This window comes from Pongo pygmaeus, chromosome 17 (assembly GCF_028885625.2).
Source record: "Pongo pygmaeus isolate AG05252 chromosome 17, NHGRI_mPonPyg2-v2.0_pri, whole genome shotgun sequence".
Classification (NCBI taxonomy): domain Eukaryota; kingdom Metazoa; phylum Chordata; class Mammalia; order Primates; family Hominidae; genus Pongo; species Pongo pygmaeus.
In genome coordinates this window covers 52293454-52299453 of record NC_072390.2, presented here as the reverse complement: position 1 = coordinate 52299453, position 6000 = coordinate 52293454, and positions in this window count along the sequence as shown.

The following is a 6000-nucleotide window of genomic DNA, read 5'->3' as shown; positions in this document are numbered from 1 at the left end:
GGCTCACCTATAGTCCTTTTGCATTTGTACATCATTAAAAACATATATGAGTTTTATTGTATTTTATTATCTTTTAATGGGGAAAAATGTTAAGCATTTATATTTATTGCCATAATTCATGTCCTTAGGCTTTAGCACTTTATTTTCTCAGCTTTCTTGCCATTCCCTTGATTTTCTCTTTTGCTGGATTATGTTTTAGCTGCATTTAGTTAGCTATTTGAAAAGTTATGAATCCATGCTTTTATTAATAGATATTTTTAAAATATTTTTGATGAATCATAATATACGTACAGAAAAGTGTAAATTATACATGTATTTCTGTTTTCAGAAATACAAAGTTATAGAAATAACAAACATATCAACAAACAGAACATGGCTGGTATCTCAGAAGCCCCTCTTGTTCTCCATTCCAGTCTCTGGCTTTCCAATGATCATTGCTTCCTTAATTTTCAAAAGCATTGATTAGTTTTGCATTTTATGTAAATGGGATTATCTAGCACGTACTCATTCATGACTGGCTTCCTTAGCTCAGCATTATATTTATGAGTTATATCCATATTGTTTTATATAGCTAAAGTGCCCTCATTCTCATGGCTATATAGTAGTCCTTTGGATAAATATACCACAATATATTTAACCATTTGACTGTTAATAGACATTATGGCAGTTTCCAGTTTGGGGTATTAAGAATAGTGCTACTTCTGGCTATTGCTTAAGATGTAGAAAACTAGAAAAAGCATCACTTCAACTCTTGCAACAAAAATGCCAAACAATCCACAAATTTATAATTTTACTCGAACCCATCAGAGATCTGAGTTTACAGAAAAAAAAAAAAAACAGCTAATCTGAAATCTAAGTATTTGCAAGTGTCTGCAAGGAGAGATAGAACATGAGCACTCAATTACCCAGGACAGATGCTGCCAGATGTTGGTAAGAATTTAGCTAAAATTGTTATTGAACTGTTAAGGCCAAGCAATGGATCTCAGGAGAACAAAGTACTCCTGAGGGTGCAGATATAAGAAAAACTTGCACCCATTCACAGCCTTTTCTACATGCAACTCACCAGTGATCACAAAACAGATTGATGAGAATCCTGAAGAAGTATCCCCTTGCAATGCAAGCCTGAAGGAAAAGAACAGTGGCTGTGTCAGGAGAGGCATAAAACCCCACCCAGATTCTCCTTGCCTTTTTCCTCTTCATAATAAGGCCAAAACTGCTGGAGGAAAGCCAACAAGCACTGTCATATTCAAGGCAATAGTGAAAGCCTACTGCATCTAGGGTAAGAGAACAGAAAAAAAAAAACTGCTCTAGGGAAGGTGCAGGAATATATAATTGGGCTCAGAATTATGCCCAGCAGAAGCACAGGAACACTGAGAAGACCACAGTCCTGAAGCCCAGGCACAGTGCCTATATAAGGCTGATGCTTAATTAGAAGAATAGAGAATACACCTGCTCCTCACCACAAGGCTAAGAAACATTGAGTAACAAGTAATAATGGAATTCTGCTAAGACAGGGACAAGTGCATGAAAAAAAAAACCTCTGTCTACTTCTGCATAGCCAAAGAAACTATGATCAGAGTGAACAGACAACCTATAGAATGGGAGAAAAATTTTGCAATCTATCCATCTGACAAAGGTCTAATATCCAGCATCTACAAGAAACTGAAACAAGTTTATAAGAAAAAAACAAACAATCCCATTAAAAAAACTGGGCAAAGGACATAAAAGAAGACATATATGTGACCAGCAAACATGAACAAAAGCTCAACATCACTGATCATTAGAGAAATGCAAATTAAAACCACAATAAGATACCATCTCACACCAGTCAGAATGGCTATTACTAAAAAGTCAAAAACAACAACAACAACAACAGATACTGGTGAGGGTGTGGAGAAAAAGGAATGCTTTTACACTGTTTGTGGGAGTGTAATGTAGTTCAACCATAGTGGAAGACAGTGTGGGAAATCCTCAAAGATCTAGAGGCAGAAATACCATTTGACCCAGCAATCCCATTATTGGGTATGTAACAAAGGAATATACATTATTCTATTATAATGATACATGTACATATATGTTCATTGCAGTACTATCCACAATTGCAAATACACGGAATCAACCTAAATGACTATCAGTGATAGACTGGATAAAGAAAATGTGGTACATATACACCATGGAATCCTATGCAGCCATAAAAAGTAAGGAGATCATGTCCTTTGCAGGGACAAGGATGGAACTGAAATCCATTATCCTTAGCAAACTAGCACAGGAACAGAAAACCAAATACTGCATGTTCTCACTTATAAGCGGGAGCTGAATGATGAGAACATATGGTCACATGGAGGGGAACAACACACATTGGGGCCTGTTGGAGGGTGGCAGGTGAGAGGAGGGAGAGCATCAGGAAGAATATCTAATCTATGCTAAGCTTAATACCTAGGTGATGGGATGATCTGTGCAGAAAACCACCATGGCACACATTTACCTATGTAACAAACCTACACATCCTGAACATGTACCCCTGAACTTAAACATTGTAAATCAAAAAAAAGGAAAAGGATAGGGACACTTTTATGTGTTTGCTCCTCCAAACTGTCCATTACAGTTGAGGGGAAACATTTCTCCCATTCTATCTTCACAGTAGAGTAATAACTTATTATAGAGATGATATTCTAAATCAAAACACCCTCAAAAATCTCTTACATTGAAATTGAAGTACAATAAACACACAAAAAATAGAAATTTAAAATATGAAAAATAATAAAAATAAAAACAAAGAAAATCTCTCTAAATCATAGTATAAATAGAACACCTAAAGCTAAGAGTGAACTAGACATGGAGAAAAACTGCATGGCAAAAGAAACTCCAGCTTAAAGACAAGGTAGTGTTTGAGCAATTTGAAGCAGGTGATGCATTGCTAGTAACCATGGCAACAATTGATCTTAAATTCAGCTTAATTCCTAAGTAAATTGATGCAAATTCCCAAAGTTTCATCAGAAGGAAAGCCATGCCTATCTTCAAGCATATTAACTATTTACCTCAGCTTCAGAGGTCCTACACAAGCTGTGTGTCTTTCCACAAAAACTTACAAAAAAAAAAAAAAAAAAACACTGTCAAGAGACAATGCCATCAACAGAACCAGATACTTATGACACAGATGTTGGAACTATCAGACAAGGAATTTAAAATAACTATAATTAACATGTTAAAGGCACTAATGAAAGGATGGATACTATGCAGTATCAGATGGGTAATTTCCGCAGAGAAATGGAAACTATAAAAGAATCAAATGGAAATGCTATAAATGAAAACAGTAACAGACATGGAGAAAGCCTTTTATGGACTCAACAGTAGACACGACACAGCTGTGGAAAGAAGTAATGAACTTGAAAATAGATTAAGACAAATGATCCAAACCGAAACAGAAAGAAAAGAAAATAGTGGTAGTAGTAATAGCAGTAGTAGTAAAAGAACTGAACACACAAGAGCTATGGGACACTGTCAAAAAGTATAGCATATGTATAAGGCTCTCAAAAGGTGAAAAGAGAGACTATAGGTCTGAAGAAATACTTGGAAAAATAAGGGCTGAGAATTTTTCAAAATTAATGATTGTTATGACACTAAACGGAAAAAAATGAAACAAACTAAGCATGTCATATTCAAACAACTTGAAACCAAAGACAAAGAAAAATCTTGAGAAGCCCGAGAAAAATGATACCTTACTTAGGGGAAAAATAAAGATAAGAATTATAGTAAGTTTCTCATCAGAAACCATACAAATGAAGAAAATGAAATGGCGGAAAAAAATGTATATTCAGAACTCTATACTCAGAAAAAAAAAGGAATGCCTTTAAGAAACAAAGGAGAAATAAATACTTTTCAAGCAAAAAAAGAAAAAAAAACTGTGAAAACTCATTGTCGGAAGACCTACATTATACAAAATATTAAAGTTTTAAAGGCAGAAAGAATATGATAACAAGATAAATCAGAGACTAAGATCAGCATAAAATAAAATTAAGAGGGATGAAAACAGAATTAATGAAGGAAAAATAAAATTTCTTTCATTCTTATTTTTAACAGCACTAAAAGATAACTAACACAAAAATAGCAGCAATGTATTGTGTTTACAACATATGTAAAAGTAAAATGTATGATAAAAATAATACAGAAGATATAAAAGAGAAATTGGGAACAATATTCATGCAAATAAGCAGTGTCTGTTGTATTTGGCAAACATAATTAACTCCATCCTTTCTGGTCTCCCGATCTGTATGGAACTACCAGGGTGGCCGGAAGTTCACTGGACCAGAAGAGAAGTCAGACAGGCTTCCGGCCCACAGGTTGGTCCTTGCGCACAGGCTAGGCAAGGGGAAACCCTGATAAGGCTCCAGGAGTAAACAGACACAGAGACACCTATAAATTAGGTGCGGTTTGTTATCAAGATTATAGAGTACTGTGTGCATATGCTCTGATGTCCCACTTATGAAGTGACAGCCTCTGTTCCTTTGCTTTTTCATTAAAGTCTTTAAATATCAAAAAAATAAAAACATAAAAATAAATAAATAAATAAATTAGGTGCTAGGCGAAAATAAAGCCAACTACTTTTATGTATTCCTGCTGCCTGCTTTTCTTTAGGCCCTGACAGATTTTTCAGACTTGGAGAAAGAGCCCATCCACCTTTCTCTCCTGGCTATAACTCAGCTTCTATTCTATCCTATTCTATTCTATTCAGCCCCAGCTCTTGGGACAAAAACTTCTCTGTAGAAACAAAAGTCTTCAGGCCACATTAGCTCTGGAAGGAGCAGTTCCCCTGTGGTGGTTTTTGTTTGTTTGTTGGTTGGTTTTTTCTTTCTTGTTCTCCTTTCCACCATATGAAAGGAGCCCACTTAGAAGCAAATTTACAACAGAAGCTGGAAATCCAATCTCTCAGGCAAGAAAAAGCTGGATTTTAAAATAACTCAGGAAGGTGGAATTTGAGAAAGGAATAGCTGCAGTTTTGATCATGTGTCAAATCTGCAACGGCTGAGTGAACTCCGGGAGCTGCCTGGTACTGCCTGGCTCTACGGGCTCTGAGCTGTTGGCAGGTGGTGATGGAGACAGGGCAGGACTGCTGTAGGCAGCTCTGATGAGGAGGCAAGGAGCAGGCTGGGGATATGGCACAGACCCAGTTTTACCTCCAGAGATGCCTGCATCATTCTATCATGATCCAATAAAACATGGACCTGGAAGAGCCATGGTTTGTAAGGCAGCAAGCAGCTACCTGTGTGAGATCTAGGCCTAAAACACACAGCAAGACTGAATCCTCTAGCAGTGACCAGCTCAGGCTGGAGGGTAAAAGCAGTTGACACCACAGAGCTGCTCTGATAATGCCTGCTTTGCATGGGAAGCCTGAGAAGCCACCAAGGGTAAATAATCCACACACAGAGTCCCAAATCTGCCACCATTGTATTTCTAAGGTGGCCCGTTTCCAAAAGCTAGTCCTAGTACAGTGTCACAGTTGAAGGCGGACTCCTCAGCACCATGCACACTCTCTCCTCCACCTCCTAAAACTAAACTGTGTCTATGTCTACAGGAGGCAAATCTTCCAAATGCTGAGCCTCAGGACCAAGTGTCATTGTGACAAACAAGTTTTGAGAGACTTCCCCATGCAATTCAGTAGGTTTGAAGCCCCAAGACCACTAAGAATCCCAGGACATTGGCTAATGCCACTGTTCCTGTCTTCAAGAAAGATATCCTCTGCTACTGGAAAGCCAATTATCCTTCAAAGTTGATGTTTTCTTCCACCACAAAGCCTTCTCTAACCATGCCAGTCAAAACTTGATTTCCTAAAGGGCATTGTCTAATACTTAGATATGACTTTTTTACCTAACAAATAGCAAAGATAAAAATACCCAGTCCTGGCAAAAATGAAGGAAAATAAGAAATGCACTCATTGGTCCATTTCTCTAAAGACCAGGTCAGCAATGAGTATAAAGTAGAGAATGTATATGCTCCTGAACT